The 13,969-nt window shown below is 46.6% G+C and overlaps 1 long non-coding RNA gene across 5 annotated transcripts; it reads left to right on the top strand.

Moving 5' to 3' along the window:
* The first annotated feature begins 4,379 nt into the window (after positions 1 to 4,379).
* Positions 4,380 to 13,903, top strand: LOC119708250. 5 transcript variants are annotated; one of them, XR_005258997.1, is made up of 8 exons: positions 4,380 to 4,497; positions 7,368 to 7,448; positions 8,849 to 9,031; positions 11,850 to 11,913; positions 11,990 to 13,243; positions 13,338 to 13,505; positions 13,590 to 13,667; positions 13,744 to 13,903. It is a non-coding gene; the product is annotated as an uncharacterized LOC119708250 (long non-coding RNA). The 5 variants fall into 5 exon arrangements; XR_005258996.1 differs by lacking the exon at positions 4,380 to 4,497 and adding an exon at positions 6,944 to 6,964; XR_005258999.1 differs by lacking the exon at positions 4,380 to 4,497 and adding an exon at positions 6,944 to 6,964 and having other exon boundaries at positions 8,849 to 8,998.
* Positions 13,904 to 13,969: the final 66 nt, after the last annotated feature.

The following is a 13,969-nucleotide window of genomic DNA, read 5'->3' on the forward strand; positions in this document are numbered from 1 at the left end:
TATGCAATTATGCTGGCTTATATTGTATGTACTTATACTGTATGTAACGATGCTGGTTTACATTGTGTGTGCTTATATTGTATGCAAGTATGCTGGTTTACATTGTGTGTACTTATATTGCATGTACTTGTGTTGGCTTATATTGTGTGCACTTATATTATATGCAGTTATGCTGGTTTATATTGTATGTACTTATACCGTATGTAACGATGCTGGTTTACATTGTGTGCGCTTATATTGTATGCAATTATGCTGGTTTACATTGTGTGTAGTTATCCTGTATGTACCTGTGTTGGCTTAGATTGTATGCAATTATGCTGGCTCACATTGTCTGTACTTTACTTACATTGTGCCACTCTGAGATCGGAGCTCCCCTGCCCTGGCATGTAGTCACAGTTAGGTAGAACAGTTATGTAACTTTACAGTTCATCTGTCTTTTGTGGGATTTTGGGTAGAAAGTTTTATCGGCCCAGAGTCGGGAGACCTCCTAGCTGTCAGATAGCCACTCGTTGACCGCCTCTTGTTGTCTCACAGGTCCTCGAGGCTATAGATTTTCCCAGAGTCTACAATTTGACATCGAGGAACGGAAGCCAGAGGCCGTTGAAGCACGTTCTTCAGTGTGGTGCTTCGCGTAATGGTTGCACCGTGTGCAAGCTGAAGAATATGAGAGAGCCTGGGATTGTGTCTGTCTGTGTGTGCTTGTCTGAGTGAGCGCTGACTGTTTTTAACCTTGCGTGTGTGACCTTTGTCTTTCAGGTTTTTCAACTCACTTTTAAATTTAGAATAAAAAATCCCCAGCCGGGTTTTTTTTTTTTCCCCCGGCTGGGTTTTTTTTTCCTCGGTCTGGCCGGTCTGCGAGGCGAGGTTCATCGCCAAAGTTTGGGTGTGGACCGTCCCGGGACCGGGGTTTTCGTCAGGCAGGAGGATTTTGCGGAGGCTCCCGGGAGCCTCGTTCCCGAGGAGCAGCAGGAATGCGTGGCAAGAGCCGGGGGTTAGCAGGGCGGTCGAGATAAGAGCCAGGGTCCGTTGGTGTGGCAGCTTGAGGAGGGGTGTGTGTGTTGACCGGTTTTAACCTTGCGTGTATGACCTTTGCCTTTCACGTTTTTCAACTCATTTTTAAATTTGGAATAAAAAATCTCCAGCTGGATTTTTTTTTTTTTTCCTCGGTCCCGGCCGCTCTGCGAGGTGAGGTTCATCGCCAAAGTTTGGGCGTGGACCGTCCTGGGACCGGGGCCGAGCCGAGCCGAGCGAGCGGCTCCGGGTTCGGCCGAAGGGAGCCGAGCCGAGCTTCGCCGAAGAGGCGAATGTAGCCGTATACAGCCGACTCCAGCCGAGTTCTGCCGAACCCAACCGAGCTCGGCCGAGCGCAGCATTCCGGGCAGCGCGGGGCGCCGGGGCGGGCTCGGGGTGGAGCCGGGGCTGTGTCAACCTTCCCCGCCTGTCCCTCTCTCTACCCCTCCTTCCTCCTCCCCGCATTCCCCTTAGTTATCTCTCTTTCCCCCATTTCCGTCTCCCCTCCCGAAACCCCTCTCTCCCTCCTCTGTCCACGGTCCCTCTTCCCCCCCTCCCGGCCTTTCCCTTCCCCTCCCGCTTTCCTCCACAGCCCGACCTCCCTCCCTACCCTTTCTCGTCCCCTGCTCTCCCTCCTCTCTTCCCGTGCCCCCTTTCCTTCTTTCCCCCGCAGTATCACAGGGGTGACAGGCAATCCTGTGCTCTATTTTAAGGAGAAGGGGAAAAATACTGTATTTAAATAAATACAATTATACTGTATATATCTTATTATATTGTACATATGTCACACATATATCTAAATATTGTACATCCATATATTAAAATGGAATATATTACCACTTAAAAACGTAAATGGGAATGTAAATTTAAAAAAATAAGTACAAAAATTTTAAACACAGTTTAAAATAAAGGGGTTTTGGTTTTTATTTGGGAATAGGAAGGGATTTTATTATAAAAATTCAAAAAAATAAAATAAAGGTAGATATCTAAGTGTAGAAATATATCATAAATACTTAAAGATATATAAATATAAATTTAAAATTTAAACGAATAGAAGTTTTATCAGTACTTATGCTATATAATAAAAATTTAAAATTATATTATTACATGATGATGTATATTATATATTTATAAATATAATACATAAATAAAACAATACATGCAAATGTGAAAATAATTATGAAAAAATATAAAAATATTTAAATACGGTTTAAAAGAAAGGGCTTTTATTGGTTTTCATTTGGTTAGAGGCAGGGGTTTTATTTTAAATAATATGAATATACATATTATTTAGATATAATTCCAAAACCAGAAATATGAAATCAATATGTGAATATATATATAAATAAATATAAAAAATAAGAGAGGTAATATAGAATATAAATAATATTATACATCTATATACATTTTAAATGTGAATATAAACATGAAAAATATAAATTCAATAAAATTTAAAAGCGGTATTCAATAAAATTTAAAAGCGGTTTAAATGAATGGACTCTTTGTTTTTATGTCTGTGAGTAGAGGCATGGGTTTTATTTTAAATAATAAAAGCACTATATATATATAAATCTAAATGTAGAAATGAACAATCAATATATAAAGATGTGTATAAAGATAGAAATATAAATAGAGATGTAATATAGAATAAAAATTATATAAAGATTAAAAATATAAAAATAAAATCTATTTCAATAGTCTTTGAAAGAAGGCGTTTGGGGTTTTTTGTCTGTTCTTATTGGGTTCGAGGCAGGGTTTTTTTTGTTTGTTTTTTTTTTTTTTTCTCCTTTCGCGTTGTCGGGGGGGGGAATTGATTTTGGAGGGTTTTTTTGCCGGGGGCGGCTCCCGTTGGGGTGGCAGCTGTTGGATTTTGCCGCCTTCCCCGGCGGCAGCGCCGCGGCGCGCGACAGTCCCCTGGTGGGGCGGGCGGCGGTGCTGCCGCCCTGTGGGCAGAGCGCGGTAGTGCAGCCGAGCAGCGCTTGGCGGGCACGCCCATGTGTCCCAGCGGGCGGCACGGCGTGTCGCGGACAGGCTTGACCTTCTCAAGATGGCGGCAAAAAAAAAAGGCGGGCAAAGCGGAGGACCGCGGTCCGTCTACTGGAATGCCCGCACGGAACGCCGGCACGGCCCGAGCGGGATTTTCTGTGGCGTTTCAGGTACCGTGGAGATGGGCTGTGGGCTCAGCGGCGCCGCGGGCGGGCGTATTTCGGCGGGTTTGTGGCAGGCATTGGCGAAAAACGCCTATCTCCCTGCCGAGGTCCCATCCTCGCTGCCGTCTTGAGAGTGGCGTGTCGCGGACTGGTTTGACCTTCTCAAGGTGGCGGCAAAAAGGGCGGGCAAATCCAGCTTAGCCGAGTGCAGCTGAGTGTAGTCGAAGAGCCGAGTGTAGCCGGGCGTAGCGGTGCGTGAAGAGCCGAGTGTAGCCGGGCGTAGCCGAGTGCAGCCGAAGAGCCGAGTGCAGCCGATAATAGCCGGCTTTAGCCGAAGAGCCGAGTGTAGCCGGGCGTAGCCGAGTGCAGCCGAAGAGCCGAGTGTAGCCGGGCATCGCCGAGTGCAGCCGAAGAGCCGAGTGCAGCCGATAATAGCCGGCTTTAGCCGAAGAGCCGAGTGTAGCCGGGCGTAGCCGAGTGTTGTCGGTAATAGCCGAGTCTAGCCGAAGAGACGCAATGTAGAATACAGACAGCACTACCCATCAATAGACATTTTAAATGGGAATGGCAATGTAAAATATGGCATGTTTTCAAACATAAATTCAGTTTAAAAGAAAGGGGTTCTTTTTTGGCTTTCATTTGTGTAGAGGCAGGGGTTTTATTTGAAATCATAATAGAAGTTCCTCAGACATAAAAAACGCAATAAAGAAATATAAGATCAATATATAGAGGTATGTATAAAAACATATATTTGTAAGCAATGGGAAGAGATGTAAGATAGAATATAAATTTACATATAAATAGGAATTTATACATATAAGTGTATAAATAAACTTTATTCATAAGTGTACATTATAAATATAGATGTGAATATAAAGATGGAAAAATATAGAAATAAAATCTGTTTCAATATTCCTTGAAAGAAGGCATTTGGGGTTTTTTGTCTCTTCTTATTGGGTTCGAGGCAGGGTTTTTTTGTTTTTTTTTTTTTCCTCCTTTCGCGTTGTAGGGGGGGGCATTGATTTTGGAGGGTTTTTTGCCGGGGGCGGCTCCCGTTGGGGTGGCAGCTACTGGTTTTTTCCGCCTTCCCCGGCGGCACGGCTGTGCTGCCGCCTTGTGGGCAGAGCGCGGCAGTGCAGCCGAGCGGCGCTAGGCGGGCACGCCTCTGTTCGGCGGGCGGCACGGTGGGCACGGCGTGTCGCGGACAGGCTTGACCTTCTCAAGATGGTGGCAAAAAAAGGCGGGCAAAGCGGAGGACCGCGGTCCGTCTACTGGACTGCCCGCACGGAACACCGGCGCCGGCGCGGCCCGAGCGGGATTTTCTGTGGCGTTTCAGGTACCGTGGAGACGGGCTGTGGGCTCAGCGGTGCCGCGGGCGGGCGTATTTCGGCGGGTTTGTGGCAGGCATTGGCGAAAAACGCCTATCTCCCTGCCGAGGTCCCATCCTCGCTGCCGTCTTGAGAGTGGCGTGTCGCGGACTGGTTTGACCTTCTCAAGGTGGCGGCAAAAAGGGCGGGCAAATCCAGCTTAGCCGAGTGCAGCCGAGTGTAGCCGAAGAGCCGAGTGTAGCCGGGCGTAGCCGGGCGTAGCCGAAGAGCCGAGTGTAGCCGGGCGTAGCCGAGTAGCCCAAGAGCTGAGTGCAGCCGATAATAGCCGGCTTTAGCCGAAGAGCCGAGTGTAGCCGGGCGTAGCCGAGTGCAGCCGAAGAGCGGGCCATAGCCGAGTGTTGTCGGTAATAGCCGAGTCTAGCCGAAGAGACGCAGTGTAGAATACAGACAGCACTACCCATCAATAGACATTTTAAATGGGAATGGCAATGTAAAAATATGGCATGCTTTCAAACTTAAATGCAGTTTAAAAGAAAGGGGTTCTTTTTGGCTTTCATATGGGTAGAGGCAGGGGTTTTATTTGAAATCATAATAGAAGTGCCGTGCCTCTCCCATCTCGTCCCCTTTCGTCCTGTCCAGTCTCCCCGCCTCCCAGCCATACAAGTGTATATAAGCAAAACAGAGATATAAATATGGAAATGGGAATATAAATTGTAGATATAAAATTCAAATAAAATAAATATAAATAAAGAGAACATGCAGCATAGTTTTGTATTATATCAGGAAAATATTATAATGTTTTGTGTCCATTAGATGTTTATGTACAATATAGAAATACAGATTACAAACAGCAACGTCAACGATGTAGAAATTGGAATATATTATAAATATATAAAGATATATAGAAAAGGATAAAGTAGAAATAAATACAAAATAACAGAACTAGATACACTTCATATTACCAATAATACTCTATATATCTTATTATATTGTAATATATTATGTGTAATATATAATAGATCGATAAATATAGTACATCCATCGATTATAAGATATATAACAAATGATAAATGTAAATCGAATATAAATATGAAAAGTATAAAGATAAAAATAATTAAATAGGGATAAAAATAAAGGGTTTTTTTGTTTTTTATATGGTTTTAGGCAGTTTTTTAATTTTACAAGTATAACAATTATAAAACTAGAAATCTAAATATAGAAATATAGAACAAATACATATATAAAATATAAGTTAATATACGTAATAAAAATAGATATTAGTATTAGAAAGAGATATATTAATTATAATATATATAATTATATTATGCTATATGCTATTTACGTCTGCAAACGGAATACATCACTATAAAATATAAATGTGAATAGAAATATGAAAAAATAGAAATATAAAAATATTTTATTTTTAAAAAATAACGCTGGGAGTTTTAAAAATGTTTGGTATAGGCAGGGCTTTACTATAAATAATAAAAACAGAAATAACTTTAAAAAATATAAATCCAAATATAGACCTGTATCATAAATATATAGAGATATAGAAAAATATAAAAGAGAGAAAAATATAAGTCTTAGAAACTGATAAAATACATAATATAAATCATACTGTAGCTATAGTATTACATTATGATATGTATGTATCTATAAATCAAATATATGAATATTAAAGAAATGTAAGTGTGAGTATAATTATGGAAAATATAAATATAAAACTAAGTATATTTTTAAATAAAGTGGGTTTTTGTTCTTATTTGTTTAGAGGCAGGGTTTTTTTTAATAATTTATAATTAATATTAAAAATATGGACAGATTTTGGTTAGAGGCAGGGGTTTTGTTTTAAAGAACATAAGTATTTTAGGAATATAAATCTAAATTTAGAAATATAAATATAAATCTAATCTAAGTATATTTAAATCTAAATATACAAATATATAAATAGATATACAAAAGTATAAATATCAATAAGTATGAGCAATAGGTGTAATATAGAATAGAAATATTTTGTACATCAATATACACTATAAATGTAAATGTGAATCTGAAAAATGTAAAAAATAGTTAAATAAAGTTTTAAGGAAAGGATGTTTTGAGGTTTTATTTGGTTACAGGCAGGGTGTTTTTAGTTTTCGTGCAGGTTTTTTTTGGGGCATTTATTTTTGATGAGTTTTCGAAGGGGGTCGCACCTGTTGTTCTTGCCCCCCTTCCCTCCAGGCGAGCAGCAGCCCCCGGCTGTGGCCGGCGGGAGTGCTGCCGCCCTGTGGACACAGCACGGCACTGCAGCCCCGCCCTAGCCAGCGCCCCGCCCCTCGCAGCTGGGCGCCGGGGGGGGCGGGGGAAGGACGGCTGCCAAGGGAGGGGAGGGCGAGGGGTGGGAGGAGCGAGCGGCGAGCGGGGCGGTGTCTGTAAATAGAGGGGAGGGGTGAAAGAGATTCGGAAGTGTAAAGAGACGCCATGGCTGAGGTGAATGGCAGCGGCGAGGGCGTCCCAGCGGGGCCGGTTTCAGCGGGCGGCAGGGGCGCGGTCGCAGCGGTGCACGGGCCGGGGGCATGCGAGCGGCGTCAGAACAGGGCTGCACCCCCCTAGCCCCCGCACGCGCCCCTCTCCAGACGGTGGAGGCGACCGCGTGCCGGAAAATTCCGGCGGGGCGGCGCGGGGCTGGCGTGCAGGCGGTGCGAACCGTGCGGAGTCGAGGGGAGCTTTGCCGGGCCGGCGGGCGGAAGAGGCGGCGCGGGCGCTGCGCTGGTCCTGGCCGGTGCCGGTCGCTCTGTCCGCTCCCCGCTCTAAGTCCGAGAACAAGCGAGGACGAGCCAAGGTCCCGTCACGTTTCAGCAATGCCAAATCACCTAATCTCTTCTTAATCCAGGCAGGCCCTGCGATGACGGCGTCGGCCTCCGAGCGCAGCCGAAGCGTGCGCCCCGAGGAGCCGGGCATTCTTAGGAGAATGGTGAGTAGCAGAATTTTCGGGTTTTGGCCGCTGTGGATGCTGGGCTGCAGGGTGTCACAAAGGATGCGGGCTGAGGAGGGTAGGCTGGAGGGTGACACAGAGGATCAGGGTAGCTGAGAGGCAGAAGGGGTCTTTAGGAGCGACTGGGGGCTCCAGAGTGTCACAGAGATGCTGAGAGGCTACTCTAGGGAACTTGAGGGTGACAAGAAGAGGCTTGGGGAAAGCCTTGAGGGGAAAAGTGGGGGGTGCCTGAGGGTGACAGGTGAACCAGCACTCACACTTCCCCTAACCTCACCCTAAAAACCAACCCTACCCGGGTGGAGAGCGTCCATCGGAGGTTAGGGGGCCAAGGGACAACGTTGCAGGGCTTGGGGTGACACACAGACATTCCGGACTGAGGCGCAAAGAGGGGGGGTTTGACAAGTGGGCAGCTTACACTGAGGGTTAGGGGTAAAAAGGACAGGACCCAGAGTAACAGGTAGGGTTAGGCTACAGGTGCAGAAGCCCTCACCTCAGCCCCCTAAGCTCACCCCAAACAGCACCCCTAGGACACCAGTTTTCTCCAACAGCAGCACAAGGCAGCGACCGTAGTAAAAAGGTAGCGATGATGTTTGTGGGCTCGACAGTGAAAGGTAGGAGTTGGGGGATGTGCATTTTTTAGGGCTTTTTTCAGGGGTTGCAAAGGATATTTTAGGGTTGTGTTTGTGGGAGTTTTTAGGGATTTTCTGGGAACGTTTAGGATAATTTTAGGGCTCTTTCAGGGCTTTTAAGAGGTCTTTTTAGGGTATTTTAAGGGCTTTCTTAGTAGTTTTTAGAATTTTTAGGGGGGGTTTTGGGTCTTCTTGGGGCTTTTTTAGGACTATTGAGGGTATGTGGAGGACTTTTTTAGATATAGGCTATTTCTACAGTTTTTGAGGGAATTTTAGGTCTGTTTTAAAGGTCTTGTCAGGGCATTTTAAGGATTTTTGGGCTATTTTTGAGCTCTTTTAGGACTATTTAGGGGATATTTAGGGGTTTTTAGGGGTGTTTTAGGGGTTTTTAAAAGTAGGGTATTTTTAGTGTATTTTAAGGGTATTCTTGGGGGTTTTTAGGACATTTTGAAGATTAGGGCTTTTTTAGGGAATTTTTAGGGTTTTTTGGGGTCTTTTCACAGCACGAAACACAGAGGCCGAAGGGCAGCTCGAGGGGCAGCCGAGAAGGGGCTTGAGGGTGACACAGAGCCTGAAGGCTGGGGCGTAGAGGGAGGGATTTAGGGGTAAAGGGAGAGGACCTGAGGGCTGGACAGTCCAGTGGAAATCAGGGCTACAGGGTACAGCTTAGGAGGCAAGTTCAGGTACACACACCCCAGCCCTGACTTCATCCTAAGCAGTCCCCCTACCAACAGCCTTTTCCCCCAACAGCAGCACAACACAGCAACCCCAACAGTGAGACCACACCGCAACCCTCCCGGTGTGACAAGACAGCAACCCTCACACCAGGACAATGACAGAACCCTCAGAGGACAAGACGACCCACTGCAAAAAGATAGGGACGACATCTGAGGGCTAGAGGTAGAGTTTGGAGGCTGAACATGTTTTTTTGAGGTTTGTTCCAGAACTTTTAAACATACTTAGGGGATTTTGGAAGGTTTTTTAGGACTTGTCTGGGATTTTTTAGGTTATTGTTGGGGCTTTTTCAAAGCTATTTTAGGAATCTTTAGCATATTTTGCAGATTATGGGCAGGGCCAGAGGACACACCCTCTGAAAAGGCAAAGTTTTAGGGCTGCAATGCATTAGAAAGGGGCCAGCGGCAGCACAGCGGGTCCTGTCCCCCGCTCTCGGTCCGAAGGTCGTAAGTTTTAGACCCAGCTAAGTCCTTGCGGTTAAAGTTAGGGTTAGATGCTCTTAGCATTGGTCTGTGAGAAATTCCACACAGGAAAACTCACACCCTGAGTTTCCCGATGCTAGTTTGCAGGAGGCGCTCAGCAAACTGCCAGGTCAGCCCGAGTTCTAGGCGGGGGCAGCTTCACTCCGGGAGAGATCCCGCGCCGTTCGGAAGCAGAGCAGGCATAGGCCCCTGGACACGAACGCCAGCCCTTTTCCCCATAAAGCCAAACTCACCCCCGCCGCGTGCGGACGTCCGTTCACAAGAGGCCCGTGGCACTCCAAGGGCAGCGAGAGTTCTCGGCTTCGGCAGCTGCGGTCTGCCAGAAATCGTTTGCCGTCTGCAGTTTTGGAGGCAGAATCCCAGTTTTGGCCCTGGGCACACAGAAGGGAAAGACTGTTAATTTCCTTGGAAAGGAAAGTCTAGCACCACATTGTTTAAGGGGCAGATGAAGGGCTGTGTAGGGGAGGGAACTTTCTTCACCTCACCCCCCAGTCCAAGGTCTAGCAGCACCCCGTGTGACCAGCTGCTTTCAGGGGGTTACCCGGGCATATCTGCACAGGGAGACGCTAGTCCAGAGGGGCTAACGGGGGTATCCCGAGCGTCCCTCCCAGAGCTACGGTCGGAGCATCCAGCAGGGACAGGGGAGCAGCCGGACCCACCCGGGCACGGAGCATCGCCTCGAGAAAATGCCAAGAGAAGAACCCTCTCGCCAAGGGGCGGCACCTGAGCGGGCCGGGCAGCATGTGGGGTTCCAGGGGAGAGCTTTCAACTTTCCCCTTTTACTGTGTCAGTCCCTCCCCAGAGCCTTCAGACCCTCCACAGTACTCCCAGAAAAGAGAGGGGTTATTAGGAGAAAAGGGGTTTAAATGGAGGGAAAAAGCTTCCCTTTCCCCTATTTTTTGTGTTCAAATTGTGAGGGAATCTGCTTCCCCTGCAATTTTAATGGTCTCAGTTGAAAGAATCCTGCCTTTTCTATGCTGTTAGGGGGGCTAATTGACAGGGAGTCACCATTTTCCATTATTTTCCAGTTTAAATAGAAGGGGAAAACCTTAACGATGTTTTTTATGGGTTTGATTTAAGGGTAACCGCCCTCTTTTTTGTTTTCTTAAGGCTTAAACTGAGGGGGATGCCCAGCTATCTCTCCTTCTTAAGAGTTTGGATTGAGGGAAAAATCCCTATTTTTTTCATCACTGGAGAGATTTAAAGTGAGAAAACCCACTTTATTCCAAATATTTCAGGGGATTAAATTAAAGGGAAGAAGGCATTTATTTGCCATTGTATCAGTTTCAGTGGAGGCAACTGCCCCATTTTCTCATTTGAAGGGGTTCACTTGAAGGAAGCTCTACCTTTTTCAGCATTTTAAGGGTTCAAATGTGCATTTCAGGGCACTTCTTTCTGTGCCCTAGGACCAGATATCTCAGAGAAGGGTGAGCCTGGCACATACCTAACCCTTACACTGCTGGGAGGCGATTATTTTTCTTATTTTTGTTTATAATGTAGATAGCCCTAATTAGAGGTCCCAAGCAGACTTAGACTATTCATATCTTTAGTATTCTTCTCCACCCTATTTAGTCACACGTGAAATAATACTTAGTAGTCACAAAAGAATAATTATGTCATTTGACAGCAAATTACCCAATTTGTCTGGCTGCGCTACCTAAACACAAAGTTTTATTTCTCACCAGTTTTCCGCCCTTTTGCTCCAATTAATTGTAGCCAAAAAGAAAGCGTTGTCATTCCTCTGAAGAGTTTTCTCCTATATTAAGCCTTTTACTCCCCTTGAATTCAAGGCAGAGGAGCCAAACAGCTGCAGCTGCTCTGAGGGCTTTTATACCTGGTGGGATTTGCCCCCTCCCTTTTCCTGGGTGCCATGGGAACGAGAGGCGGGCACCATCAGGGGTATATTAACCCCAGGTTTTGCAGAGGGGCTTCATTCCCTCTCTGGGATCTGCTGGGGTAAGAGCTCTCCTCTCATTTCAGTGAAGAGGCTCTTTCAGCTTATCTTAGCTTGTTTCCAGCAGGTGCTTTTAGGCATCTAAAGTCATAGAGGCTTTGAAGATGCTGTGAAGAATACAGCATTGAACACAGGGAGTATTTAAGCTCATGATTTTGGGTTGTGTTTTTAGGGGTGGAAAAGTTCTTTTGTAGTTTCTGGTTTTGTTCTTGGTTGTTTTTAGGTTGGAGGAGGAGTGTAACTTCCAAAAAATCCAGATTGTGTCAAGTGCAACACTTTTTGTGGCAGATTCATTGTGTCACAAAAGGGATCCGCCCAGTGTCAAAGATGATGCTTGAGATTGAGGCTACAATTAAGTTGAGGATTGTGACTAGGAGCAGGAGGGTGAGGATGTATCTGGTTAGGAGTTATTGTGGGGGGTGGTGGGGGGTTTTGAAGGCAGCAGTGTGAGAAATGGTGTCTATTTGAGGGCCCCCCCAAGGCTTTTCACAAGGGTAGCAGAGGCATTCACATGTCTTACAGCACACAAGCACACTGCGGTCATAGAAATGCCATGTAACTTTGCCTTTCTCTAACCCAGGTGCCACAGCCTTGGACTCAGGATGAAGCTGGAGACTCGAGGACCCAGGCACACACAGGAGAGGGTAAGTAGCTGATTTTCTGGGATTTGGCCCACATAACACTGAACTCATACATTATTTTTGGTTTTCTTTATTGTAGTTGACCGAGAGGCTGACAGGGATCCCAGGGCCCTCTGAGGCAGACTCATTTCAGGTCCAACGTGGATTCACCTCACCGGTCATCCAAAAGATAAGTTGGGGGCCACAGCCTGGAGATGGGATGATAGGAGAGTAGTGGCTTGGAAATTCCTAGACAGATTTAAAAATTTGCAGAGGGTGAAGAGATGTCCTCTAAGGGGCCCCGTGGGATAGCTAAAGGGAGAGGCTCTGCTTTTGATTGCAGCTGTAGGGTATGCGGTGCAGAGCAGTTCCGGTCTGTGTTGTGTTGTTAGGTGTCCTGTGTTACCTAGTGTGTCTTTGGGGTCCCTTGGATCCAATATCTCTGCCTTTTCCCCTCGAGGCCCTTAGCAAAATCATCAGCTGTCATGTCTAGGTTCTCAAACGCTGGCGCTTCTCAGCAGGATGCCAACATCATTTGTTCTTTTACCGGCGGGCTCAGCCGCATCTCGAGTCACATCTCAGAAGCATTGAGTCAGACGTCTTTTGAGGCCTTGTTCCCGGCTGTATCAGCATCCATCCTTTCCAGCCGTGAGCTGTAAAGTCCTGGGGCACGTAAGATTGTATGATATGGAGAAGATTCTAAATGTATCATTGTCTCACAGCCGCCTTGATCATCGTGACCAGCAGGTCTTATAACAGGTCACTCTGTTCCAGTCTTTTCTTCTGCTCCTTAGAGGAGCTGTCTCCATCCACTGTCCCCTGAGCATCGGTCATCTCTTTTGGCATCCTTGTAGTCCTTGCCACTACTTATTCTTGCCAGGAACTCTTTTCTCATCATTGTGTCACAATTTGTAGTATAAAGCGATGTTTGTGTTTAGAGACCCCATTGTTTGTCACGTCCCGTCCTGTGTCACGGGTGTGTGCACATATTTGTGCCGGAGCCGCTCTGCCCTGCTGCGTAGCCTGGTGGGATAAGACAAGTCCTGGGGACTTGAAATTTGTTGTGTGGGCTGTAGTTGGACTCTAGATGGTATTCCTAGATTGACACTGGATGTCTGGGGCTGTGAAGGTATCCTGCAGCCCTTTGACTTTTGTTCTAACTTTCTTTCAGATGCAGAAAGATAGAATCCATGGCGAAGCACCCCATTCCGGGTGCGGGGGTTCGGCCGAGCAGGTCAGTCACGGTTTGTGTTTGCAGAGGAAGCGTAAATGGTGACTCTGTTACAGCACTGTTCCTTGTCTTTATTCTTAGGAAGTCAAGCCGGATAGCAGCAATCAAGTTGAAGAGGGCAAGGTGAGCAGTGTGCAGTGGACAGAAGCAGTTGTTATTGCTGAGGTCTCAATTTCTGTTGCAACTCTAAGCGTCCATTCTCGTTTGTGTGCTTTAGGCAGTCCACTCGGAGTATGCCAGGCCCCCGTCACCAGCCAGCTGATGGACAGGGTTTGCTGCTTTCATGAGCCCTGTGGACGTCGGACAGGACTCGGTGATGAAGCCTTCGCTTTTTCTGTTTAAAGGTGGCACCCGGGTAGCCTTTGGCAATGGCGGAAGAGTTGCGGTGAGTCGGGGAAGCGGGGAGGAGGAGCGAGGGTCCACTCTGGTTTTCAGCAATGCCATATCACCTCGTCCGCTCTTAACCCAGGCGGACCCTGCGACGACGTTGGCCTCCGAGCACGGCGCAGTCATCCCACCCGAGGACGCGGGCATTCTTAGGAGAGCGGTGAGTAGCAGAATGGTTGGGTTTGGCCGACGTGCCGCCAAGACCACACAGTGATGCTCGGTTTTCTTGACTGTAGGTGACTACGAGACAACAGCCCGGTGACAGCAGGAACTTCCCAGATGGCGAGGCGGCCTTCCTTTGCACCTGACACGGACCGGGCTCCCCAGATGTCAGAGATAAGTAGAGGGCTGTGACCCAGAGAGGGGATGAAAGTGGGGTGCTGGGTCAGGACTCACCAGGAGGGGTTTTTGAGTCTGCTTTGGAGATGGGGATGTGGAAGAAGTGCCCTTTAGGCCACTGAA

This window comes from Motacilla alba, chromosome 1A (genome assembly GCF_015832195.1).
Source record: "Motacilla alba alba isolate MOTALB_02 chromosome 1A, Motacilla_alba_V1.0_pri, whole genome shotgun sequence".
Lineage (NCBI taxonomy): Eukaryota > Metazoa > Chordata > Aves > Passeriformes > Motacillidae > Motacilla > Motacilla alba.